The 12,314-nt window shown below is 38.7% G+C and overlaps 1 long non-coding RNA gene and 2 pseudogenes across 1 annotated transcript; all 3 read left to right on the top strand.

The window, feature by feature from the left end:
* Positions 1 to 546: 546 nt before the first annotated feature.
* On the top strand, positions 547 to 3,093 carry LOC120438943 (annotated as a pseudogene).
* Positions 3,094 to 4,579: 1,486 nt separating this feature from the next.
* Positions 4,580 to 5,413, top strand: LOC120433288. Its single transcript, XR_005608466.1, has 2 exons — positions 4,580 to 4,696; positions 5,357 to 5,413. It is a non-coding gene; the product is annotated as an uncharacterized LOC120433288 (long non-coding RNA).
* Positions 5,414 to 5,776: 363 nt separating this feature from the next.
* Positions 5,777 to 9,834, top strand: LOC120433286 (annotated as a pseudogene).
* The last annotated feature ends 2,480 nt before the right edge of the window (positions 9,835 to 12,314 follow it).

Below are 12,314 nucleotides of genomic sequence, written 5' to 3'. Positions count from 1 at the left end.
AAATCTCATGAAGCAAATAAAACAAGTCTATCCCAGTTCAGGTAACACTTGAATAGATAAATCTGCCTAAATTCAAATGTGTAACGAACACTAACTAGTGTAGCAGCTAAAAGACAAAGCCGCTAAAATGACCTGAGTCTTTAGCAACGCTAGTAAACCTCTTCTGTAAATATCATGGGAGGAAAGAATTGGTGAATTGTTGTCTGATACTTCTATTAACTATATGCAATATAATTGGTCATAGCCTAGGGAGCTTAGAAAGAAAAGCGTCTGGGCGTTTCACCTCTCATCCAAGAAGCTTCTTCAGTTCTCAGGTCAAATGGTGGAGAGTCCCAGATTTAAGCTCTATGGGAGTTTCCCTGCAAGGAGACATGGACCCCTATTGATCCGCTACCTAATCACACGAGCTGAGATGTAAAACGGGTGTGGGTCACAATCAGCCACAGTTTTGGGTGAACTCACTGTGGGCATGTGGGCATCCTAGCCTCTTGACCTCAGGAAATCACATGATACGCCCACTAACATCCAGGAAACCACAGAAGAAGTTGTGCTTTTTGCTGATTTTGCAACCATGTACATGCAGTGTACATGAGTATATAAACACTGGTGTCAGAGCTGTTCATAACCTGCACACTGGAAGACTGAAGCTACTGGCTGACACTGAAAAGAGAGAAAGACCTTCTATAAAAAGGTTTGGTACAGACTCTTTAATTATCTTCTCTCCTTTCTTTAAAGAATTGACAGTACTTAGGAAGTTTTGTTTTACACAGAGACACCATGAAGCTGCTGGTTGTGTCTGCACTTCTTTGTGGATTGATGGTTCTGACCACTGCTGCTCGTGAGTATAACATTATATATTTTATACTTGTCATGGGATGGGTCTGTGACCCAGCGTTTTGAGTTCATGATATATTGTTTATTTCTTTTATTAGTATAGGGAAATGTTAAGTTCTTGTTTTGTATTATTAGTTAGAACTTGAGGCTTCATGTTTTGTCATTTATCGTTTGGGTTTAGCTCATCTAGCTCCCGTAAAACCCCTAAGTGGTTCAGCCTTAGTTCTGTTATTGGATCCCCTCATTTCTCCTTTCCTGGGGTTTGGTCCCACCTGCCCTTTGTGTTTCATGTCTCATGTGTCAAGCCCATGTTGTTTGGTCTGCCTCATCATGTTTCCTGTGTTATTTTGTAAGAGTCCAGTCCAGTCCAGTTCTTTATTCATTGTATTTAGTTTCCCTCCCCTGCACTGTTATTAGGTTCATGTGTGTCAGTGGTGTTCCCATGTGTTAATGTTCTCATTGTTGTTTATTGTGTCTTATGTGTCATGTTTCTGGTTAATGCTGTCATGCCTGTGTCTTGTCATGTTTTCCTGTTTATTTTGAAAGTCCAGTTTTCATGTCATTGTGTTTGAGATTACATTTCCTGTGCATCGTTATGTTCATCCTTGTCAGCTGTTTCCTCATGTGTCTCGACTTCCCTGATCACCTCATGTGTGTATTTAAGTCCTCTGTTTTCTATGTTTCGTTGTCAGGTCATCTGTTTGCATCCCCATAGTGTTTCGTCATAGTTTACTCAGTGTTCATAGGTTTGTCATAGTATTTTCCTGAGTTTCTTAGTCCTTTAGTTTTCTGAGTGTTCACAGTTTTCTTAGTTTTCATAGCTTCATGTTTTTCATGTGCCAACATCCAAATAAAGGATCGTCTTCGGTTCAGCCAGCAACTAAGCCTTTCAGTGTCTGCTTCTGGGTCCTGTAAACTAAACTTATCGATATATATATATTTTACACATTCCTGCACCTGAACACTGTGAGTCACTTAACAAATGTTTTACTGTCTACTTGCATGACTTGTCAGTGATTGTTTATATCATGATTATAAAATACAAAAGGTGTCAACCAGAGACACATGTACAACTATTCATTTGCACCCAGCCAACAGTCACCTGGTCAAGAGGTCCACTGATTGTCCTCCTGGTTGGACTCGCATCAGTGATCGCTGCTTTTACTACGTTCCAACAGTCATGAGTTGGGCTAGAGCTGAGGTGAGTTTCTTTTTCTTTTCTGATTAAACCACATCGTTTTAGCTGTTACTAATTACTTTGAAAACTTCTGCTCTCTGTCACTCTCCACTGAAGAGAAATTGCTTGTCCATGGGGGCAAACCTTGCATCAGTGCACAGCTTAAGTGAGTACCAGACAATTCAGAGTCTGACTGCCCATTATGGCTACCCCGAACTTGGATTGGAGGGACTGATGCACCCCAGGTATTTTGTTTATTATTACACAGTATTTGTTAGGTGTCTAAACTACTAGTAGGCTAAAGTAGCTTAAATAGCATGCCCAATGTGAGAATTTCCAGTTTGTTACATAGAAGGTTGTGTCCTTAAAGTCAGATGATCTGCTAGGACTGTGGCTATGCTTAACCTATTGGCCGCCCTGAACTAATGTGTTCAATTTCTCTCTTCTAGGAAGGTATTTGGTTGTGGAGTGATGGGACAAGTTTTCACTATTCACACTGGTGCCCAGGAGAGCCCAATAATGTTTCTCACAATCAGCATTGTATTCAGATAAATCATGGAGGTAATTTAGAACACAATAATTAACATGATTGCTTAATGTGTTTGAAAGGTTTAAGTGATCTAAGATACAAGCCATAAAGGCTGGTTAACTAGAGTTTAGGTTTTTGACTTGTTTAACATTTTACTGATTTCCACTTGTGAACCTTTCAGATTCCAAGTGCTGGGATGATTTGGGGTGTGATCGTCATCTGCCATCTGTCTGCGCCAAGAAAGTCTAATGTTTCTTGGACTTGCACTGATGTATGAAATTCCCATAAAACACACGCTGATGTACGATGGTGTTTGTGTTTCGCTAGCTCTTACTTTATTTTGCAGCATTATATTTTTTCTCTCTATAGCACCCAAAGAAAATGAACAATCAACACAAGTTGGGCTGTCTTTAAGGCCTTGTGACTTTAGTGGGAGCAGACTTGTTACCAAAGGATTGATTTTATATTTTTCTTCTGCAGAGAAAACTGTTCTCTTCTTTCTTTAACATTAAAGCATCAAAACAACATTAACGCATTAAACAAGCATATCTCTGTGTTGTTTTTTGATTTGAGGTGTATATACATTAGAGATGGCACGATACCACTTTTTTATGTCCGATACCGATATCATAAATTTGGATATCCGCCGATATGAATCCGATATTTTTCCACAATAACGAAATAGATTCAACATCTTTCTTCAACAGAATTGCAGACTGCACAGTTGGTACCTTCCCAAAGGAAAAAGTACTATTGATTACTAGGGTATATATTAGACTTAATAGTTACTATATACAGTAATGGACTTCTATACATTTTACTTCAGATTAAAAGTCTGGATGTAAGATTCAGATAATTATTTATTATTAGACATTTTAAATGAGAATAAGAAAGAAAAGTATTTCTTTGTGCCCCCTTTTCCCTGTTCATGCCCTATCGGCCCCCCTGGCTAAACTTTGCTAGATCCGCCCCTGCACAGTTACCAGCCTCAGCTACATAGAAAAGGATCCTGGTGTAGAAAGTAATATTAAATAAATTCTAACAACAGCTTATCAAGCTTAAACGTGCTGCTGTTGTTCAGCCGCTGGTTTCCTCTTTCTGGTGCAAAGTGGGCCAAAAACAAACAAGAGAGACGGACTCGCGACAGAAAAGCCGATCAGCTGATCATTGATCAGTTGATGATTGAAGTAGCAGCAGGAGAGGGAGGGAGGGAGAAGAGGCAGTCGCTCCATATATCGGTTGCTAAGCTTAACGTGGGAATGCTTTACAAACATTCAGAGATGAACTTACACACTTGCTTTACTTCTCTCTGGGATAACTACGGTGGCCCTGAAGTGCAAACCACAAAAACAAATCACAAAACGCACAACAAATTGAAAAGCGCAAAAACAAATTCACTAAACGCAAAAACAAATTGAAAAGCGCAAAAACAAATTCACTAAACGCAAAAACAAATTGAAAAGCGCAAAAACAAATCACAAAACGCACAACAAATTGAAAAGCGCAACAACAAATTGAAAAGCGCAAAAACAAATTGAAAAGCGCAAAAACAAATTCACTAAACGCAAAAACAAATTGAAAAGCGCAAAAACAAATTGAAAAACGCAAAACAAATTGAAAAGCGCAAAACAAATTGAAAAGCGCAACAACAAATTGAAAAGCGCAAAAACAAATTGAAAAGCGCAAAAACAAATTGAAAAGCGCAAAAACAATTCACTAAACGCAAAAACAAATTGAAAAGCGCAAAAACAAATTGAAAAGCGCAACAACAAATTCACTAAACGCAAAAAACAAATTGAAAAGCGCAAAACAAATTGAAAAGCGCAAAAAACAAATTCACTAAACGCAACAACAAATTGAAAAGCGCAAAAACAAAGAAGAATCACAAAAACAAATTGAGAAGCACAATTACATTAAGAAAACCGGAAAGGGTAGGTACCAGTCGGCAACAGGAGACATCACTGATTGGATGTCCGCGCTGTTCGTCTTTGGAACCGGAAGTTACTCTGCCTGTAGCGCATTTCGTTTGAAAAAGCGGCGAATGTTTTGTCCTAGCTATGGGAAAAAGCTGGTTGAGGAGTCACCAAACTTTTGCAGCGGCTGTGGCGAGAGGCTTTATCACGCATCTTGCATCGGAGACACTTCACTCCCATTGAGTAAGTTAATAAGCATAATAAAATGTTTGTTATTTATTGATTTATTAGCCTAGCGTTAGCTGTTTCCAGACCATAGCAGACCAGAGGGCTGTTCCACTAAGTGAGCTCAGAAAATCGAGGCTCATTTGAAAATGCACGCAGCTGTCAAAATGACTGCTCAAGACCTTTCTAGTAGTGAAGGTTTGAGGGCTGTTCTAGTGTTAACAAACCTCGCAGCTAGGGTGCCACGGACCAGACTTGTCCACAAGCATATTGCATAATGAATGAGCAGAAAGACTGCAGGTTAGCCTCGTTCCTGGAACCGAATTTGGGGCAATCGAGCCTGGATTTTCAGAGTGAGCCTGGCTTTTGGGATTAGCTTGCTTCGTGGAACAGTCCTCTGAGCATTTCCACAACTGAAACGATAATAAATTAGTTCATTTATTATGTTTGGTTAACTTTAGGAACTAACACTATTATGTGTCTATACATTAAAACTTACTGGTGTAGAATTGTATTGGTCAATAGTATCAGTTACATTGTCATTCCTTGGTAGAAATTTTCTAGTGAGATTATTCAGTGTTGTCCTTATTTGCGTGTTGTGTGGACAATGGAATGTCACATGAATGAATGTCTTTAATGTGTGACATTGTAGTACATTTTTCCTTTGTTTCCCTTTAGCATCACAGACTACCTCAAACTGCCCAACTCCAACCTTCAGCACCTTCTTAGAATACAGAAAAAGAAAAAAAATGAAGAGAGGCAAAAGTTTTCTGAAGGGAGGAAGGGCTTAAAGAAAAAGGAAAAAAGAAAGGTTCAGGTAGTTTGGCTAGCTCTGTCTGAAAACAAGTTGAGGTTAATTTTCTAATGACATTCTTTTGTTATTCCTTAGGGGAGTTGTGTAAAAAATGTTCAGTGTAGTAAAGCTATCCAGAATAAGAACAATTGTTTATGAGTAATTGTACATTTAGGTTGTCAGGAAGATCCCTCTTTTGCAGTTAATAAATATTCAAGTTTGAATAGATCTGCTTAGAGTCATATTAGTATCTACTTGGCCCATTGTTCATGTCTTTTTCCTTACAGATAAATGTCGACTTGATGACCATTAAAAGGGTGGTTTGAAGCCATACCGTGGAAAAACTATTTTCCTAACAACAGACCCTGACGCTACTGCCACAAAGTCTGCTCAATCAAGCTGTTAAAAAAATGAAGGACTTTAACAAAGATCTAAAAGATGGACCTTTCCTTCTTCTGTATCCGGATGGCACTGAGGTCATTACTGTCCCTGGAACACAAAGACCATTTACACTTGAGGCTTATAAGGCTGAAGTTGGCAAGCCTTATCAAAGAATCAATGTTTTCATCTGCTTGAAGAGTGACTTTGAAGATGGTAAGCTGCTAATGTTTGTTTGGATTTTGACACACATTCCCTTAGTTTCAACAAATGCTAATTTTGAAATTGTGAAATGATAACATTACGCATAAAGCACCCAAGTCAATAGCATACCTACATTAAAATGGTGAATGGCCTGTATTTGATATAGCACCTTCTAGGGTTCTAACCCCCCCAAGACACTTCACAACAAAACCAGTCATTCACCCACACACATTCACACACTGCTGGTGATTAGCTACAATGTGGACACAACTGTCCTGGGACTCACTGATTGAAGCAAGGCTGCTGTACACAGATGCCACCTATCCTCCCACTACCACCACCTGGCATGGAGGGTGAAGTGTCTTGCCCAAGGACACAACGACTGTGACAGACTGAGCAGGGCTCAAACCTTCAACCTTTTGATTACAGGGCGGGCTTTTAACTCCTCTGCCACCATTGCTCCCTAAATTAGCTTGTATATGTTATGTTTCTTCCTGGAAACATGAAATTCAGCCATTTTTGGATCTACTGAGTCATGAGTTTTAAATGCTAACTTTATGCCTTTCGTATTAATCTATTATTGATGATCAAATAAAGTTTCATACATTAGTACAATTTAGTTAGCTTAGCTTAATTTGTTTTCATGTTTTGTAGTTGGAGAAAACTCAGACTTGTCTGACTCTGACCCAGAGATTGTTATTAAAAGGCCCTCTGAGTTTGATCTTGCTGATACATTGGTAAGTACAATTTAAAATTTTTAATAGAGTTTTCTTGTTGTTTAGCCACCACCATTTGCCTCAGTTCAGTAAAACAGTTAATAGTTATATGTGAAATACATTTTGTGTGTGTGTCTGCGTCCTCGAGTGCGTGTGTTTGTTTGTTTGTTTCAGCCATGGGAACTTCAACATGAAAGCAGTCCTTTACAGAAAGCAGCAGAATATGAGTAAGTGATATTTGAAGAACATGTAATCTTTTACTGTTTTTGCCTACACTTTGTATTAATGAGATATACACTTTTGTCATTCATTCTGTATATGGTTTTGGAACATGGACTACATAATACTTGTATTGCTTGTTTGTTAATCAAGATGCTTAAATATTTTCAAAGTGTCAATTAATATTTTCACAGTACACAACAAAAAAATGCTTTTCTTTGTTCTCTAAGGAAGGGTGCTGGGGATCTTGTGCTTGCTAATGAAGTACAACAGGTAGAAAACTATTTTATTAGTAAAACAGTGCAGCAGACAATCTCCACCGCCTTTACTTTGCAATTAGATAACGATTCACTGTTTGCTGAGCCCCCAGAAGAACCTGTGTTAGTAATTTAAACATTTGAATCCAATTAACCGCCATCTTGTTTTATACAAGACATCATGCAATCATGAGAGAAGTATATATACCTTTAAAAAAAAAAAAAAAGTTTCCCTTTTTTTTTAGAGACACCAATTTGCAGGCACATGGAATTATTGCAAATTTGGCACTGGAACTTGACCACAAGAAGGTCAGCAGGTTCAATATATCAAGGTCAGCTGTATGGGATGGAGCTGTTAGAGGATTTCGACGCAGCACATACTCTGACAACTACGACATGTTCATCAAGTTTAATGATGATGCTGGCAGCTTTGAAGAAGGTTTGGATACAGGTGGCCCGGTGAATTCCTCACACTTCTTATGGGCAGTCTGCGAAATCGCCCCATCTTTGATGGACCTCCAGAGAGCCGTTATCTTGTATATAATTCAAGAGGTGGATGTTTTCTCCGTAATTATTACAATGGAAATTTTAATAAAAATTGGCGTATTTTTTTCATTAGCATATTTAATAGCAATTAACCATGATAATTATGTGCCCTGTATAACAGCTGCCAGGCAAGATGAGTACTTTTTAGCAGGAAAGATGATCGCTGTATCCATTGTGCATGGGGGACCAGCACCACATTTCCTCTCCAAGAACCTGGTCAACCACATCACAGGGAATCAGAGTTTCAGCGCCACTGTAGAAGATGTGCAAGATGAGGAGATCACAAAAATTTTACATCAGGTAGAAAATTACCTAGGCTCAGGGAATGGGTTTACTTAGAAGACACTTGGGGCCAGTTTAAAAGATTTAATCGGGATAAAAGTTATCCGGGTTGGATCATATCTTGAAAGTAGGTTCAAGGTAGATTCTGTAATCTGAAAGGACGGATTTCCAACTCCCAACAACACAAGTGAAATAACAAATTGATTATTTTTTAATCCAATGTTTGAATGAATCGTAAAAGTAGTGAAAATTATATTTTTGTTTTTCTTACAGTAAACCTTTTTTTTTTTTTTATAGGTCCTGAAAGCTGAATCAGAGGAGTCTTTGCATAATCTTATTTTGCAAAACAGCACAATCTTCAAACTGCTGGATGCCTCAGAAACGTCAAGCCTTTTGAGAAACAAGCATTTGTGGAGGAGTACCTCAGATGGTACATCCTTGAAAGAAACCAAAGTGTCATTCAACGGTAAACTCATCACTCCTTTTAAATTCAGGATGGCCAGTTGTTCATCACAGCAGCCACTGACATTTTCAGACCTTCAGATGTATATGAAAAAACTGATTCAGTAGCATCGGTGATCTGATGAACAACTAGTTAATTCCTGAGCCACTGTCGCACGCTATTAACCTTTTGACACTAGAACTCTAATTTAGTATACATTTATTGTTCACAATGACCCATAATAATCATAGTCATGCAACATGATTAATTTTTCAGTTATTTATAAAAAGAGGTGATCCCTTGTTTGACACACTTGTTTATTCCAGTGTGAAAGCACTATTTTTTTTTAAATGCTAAAATCCCAATGAGCTCTTCTTTTTGCTGTCACAGTTAATTTCTGAGTGCTATGAATTGTTTTTGTGTATGAGTGATTCTATGCATTTGAAATCTGTCCAAATTTATAATGAAAGATCTAGTAGGTAAAGACATTTAAACACAATTTAGAAGACTGCAATAGTTATAGCTATAAACCAATTATTAGTTATTTGTCTATCCTTTGCAGATTTAAAGATGGACTGGAAAGTCTGAATTTTTAAGTGCACTGCAACAAAATTCCAGTGTGCTGGCCCCACTCCTATGCTTCTCTGCCAAGGCCCTGACTGCTTCAGAACTGGAGAGCATGTTCAGACCAGATCTCAGCCCAGCAGGAAGCAACAAGCGGCATAAGGAGGTCCTAACACTTGGCTTTTGGGCAGATTATCTCCTTGATTGTGAAGGTTTGAATGACCATTTTTATTTGTTTATAGTTTTATGAAAGGAGAGGTGAGGAAATAAATTTTCTGTAATGTACTACAGTGTTTACTTTCTTCTTTCAGAGAAGGCAACAGCAGTGTGTCTGGAAGATTCGATGATGTTTGCCACAGGGCTGACGGCAGTTCCACCGGCAGGAATGACACCACCACCACGCATCCAGTTTTTAAGTGTTTCGCCTTTTCCAGTTTCAAACACCTGTGCAAATACTCTGAAGCTACCCATCTGTGACTCATACAGCATCTTTAAGGCCAACATGGACTTTGGAATTCAAAATGCTCCAGGATTTGGATGTTCTTAAATCAGCAAGGTCATCAAGTTACAGTTACTGAGTTACCCTGTTAGGTTCAGCTGCCGTTGGCATACTACTTAACACATTTATGTGACAAGCAACTTCCATATTGTTAAACATTTAGTTGTTTTTTCTGAATATTGTGTATGTTGGAAAAGTGACAGAAATGCTGGACACTATTTGTAAATGGTTTTATTAAAGAACATTTTAAATGTTTCCTTGTGGTTAAATGTTAATATTTAAATCCATGCCAGTTGCTGTATATTATGAACAATATTATATTCAATTTAGCAAGAGGAAAGGAAACACTACTAACATTAAAAATGAAGGAAAAACAGAAGGGCTGGAGCACTCAAGTAAGTCCAAAGGTTTTATTAGGTGCAAAAAGGAAAGAAACTAACGTTTCGACACCGTGTGTGTCTTCGTCAGAGTAACTCTGACAAATGTCATTACAAACTGAAGTTCAGTTGGTATCTAAAACCCAGCTATGTCCTTCAGGGCCAAATACAGTTCTGTGGCCGATTCCCAGTCTTGTGGCTGCTGCAGTGTGTTTTGTTGTACAGCCTGTTGTAAATATTCCCCAATGTTTGGATCACCACACAATCCAACCGGTAGCCCCTCCTCGGAAACACATCCAGTTCCCTCTCCTCAACAGCAAATCCACAGTCTCTTGAACCATATCTGCAAAATGAAAATAGAACAGTGAAGGATTTTTGCTGACAATATGGAACTATATAAATCAACGCATGCAGTGACATGTTATAAACTGCTCTATCATACTTATGTGTAAAATTATGAATATATATTAACCAACTTAAGCAATAACAACACCTTGCATTTAGTTTGATGCAAAGGTTAATTTTGTTAAGAACTCAAATACCTGTGAGGCAAGAGAGAGTTTGTTTGGAATCCCCCTGGACACGATGCAAGTCTGCTTGGCCGGATCCTGTGTTTGTTCCAGAGGTCTTTGCATTCATCCAGGTCTTTCTGTAGAAACCCTGTGAAGCAGAATCTCAGCAAGCATTGGCGTTCGTGGCTTCCATTGAAGTTTCCAGAGTCTCTTAGGCCTCCAAAAAGTCCATCCAAAACTGAGACCTGGGTATATAATTAATATTTAAGAATCAATTTAGCTTTGTTCTTGGTCATTTTATAGGGTTTGTTACATTTTGGTCCCATTTAAAACATGCCACAAATGGATGTCAAACAAAGTAATGCATATTAGTTTTCCATAAATATTGTAGCGACCCTGCAGTAATGTTCTTGTTAAAATGCTGTATTCTTTTCACTCTGTTCTGTGTGTTGATTGTGAGGAGTGGAGAGTTTGGTCTGAGTTTTTCATTTTGTATTGGTGTCGTTAAATCTAGGCAAGCATGCTCATTTCGGCACAACAGCTGACAATGACCATTTTGAGTTCCTGCAATAAAGTGACGGCTGTTAACGTCTATCTCATCCAACTTTTCAACACGTCCAGCAGGACGCTACTCTATTTTCTTAAATGCATGTAAAAAAATCTGATCAGCTTTCACTGTAGCTTACACCTACCAGACACAAATGTACCCACCTTCCTCTTCTGAAATAAGACCACCATGACTCGATCGCTGATTCCCAGTAGATGATCCGTAACTGTGGCTTGACGATCCAGCATAATAGTCCGTGTGCGGCGTGACGGAGGGTACACTGTATTGCTGCCATAGTCCCATTCTCAGTCCCGAAGTCTGTTCGTAATCTCATTGGTATCACACCAAGACTCTTTACACAGTTTATATAATTGTGAGCTATAACAGCCGGGTTGTTGTTTGTTGCTCCACACACAAAGCCACATCAGTCTTCTTGAAAAGCCATCTATACATCCTGACAGGGTTTCAGTTTATCATAGCCATCTACATGCCACATGTAATTGGGCCCCATGGAGTGATACGTGCGTCTTGTGAACCTCCTTCGAGTTCTCAAAGCGATTCCTTGAGGATTTAGTTGTCTCAACAGCCTCATAACTACATCACGCTTGACACGCAGCTTGTGTTTTGTTTGAGAACTTGCCACATGGTCCGATATCCAAACAATTGTCCTGGTCCTCGAAGCTCGGACAAATGGCACGCCTCACCTCAGGAAGTGGAGAATAGTTGCCTCGTCTGTACAGTCCAGATTCTTTTAAATGTAGTTTCAGTGTCGCATACTAATTGAAATCTCATGATTACACTTGAGCATATCCAGTATCACCTCGTATGTATGTCCTGAATCAAAAATATTCTCGAATAGTGACAGCTATGTTTGGGTCACCGCTAATGTTCATGTTTGAAAATAATGCGCTACAGGCAGAGTAACTTCCGGTTCCAAAGATGAACAGCGCGGACATCCAATCAGTGATGTCTCCTGTTGCCGACTGGTACCTACCCTTTCCGGTTTTCTTAATGTAATTGTGCTTCTCAATTTGTTTTGTGATTCTTCTTTTGTTTTGCGCTTTTCAATTTGTTGTTGCGCTTTTCAATTTGTTGTTGCGTTTAGTGAATTTGTTTTTGCGCTTTTCAATTTGTTTTGCGCTTTTCAATTTGTTTTTGCGTTTAGTGAATTTGTTGTTGCGCTTTTCAATTTGTTGTTGCGCTTTTCAATTTGTTTTTGCGCTTTTCAATTTGTTTTTGCGCTTTTCAATTTGTTTTTGCGCTTTTCAATTTGTTTTGCGTTTTTCAATTTGTTGTGCGG

This window comes from Oreochromis aureus, linkage group 3, assembly GCF_013358895.1.
Source record: "Oreochromis aureus strain Israel breed Guangdong linkage group 3, ZZ_aureus, whole genome shotgun sequence".
Classification (NCBI taxonomy): Eukaryota; Metazoa; Chordata; class Actinopteri; order Cichliformes; family Cichlidae; genus Oreochromis; species Oreochromis aureus.
This window is presented reverse-complemented; position numbering and strand designations above follow the sequence as displayed.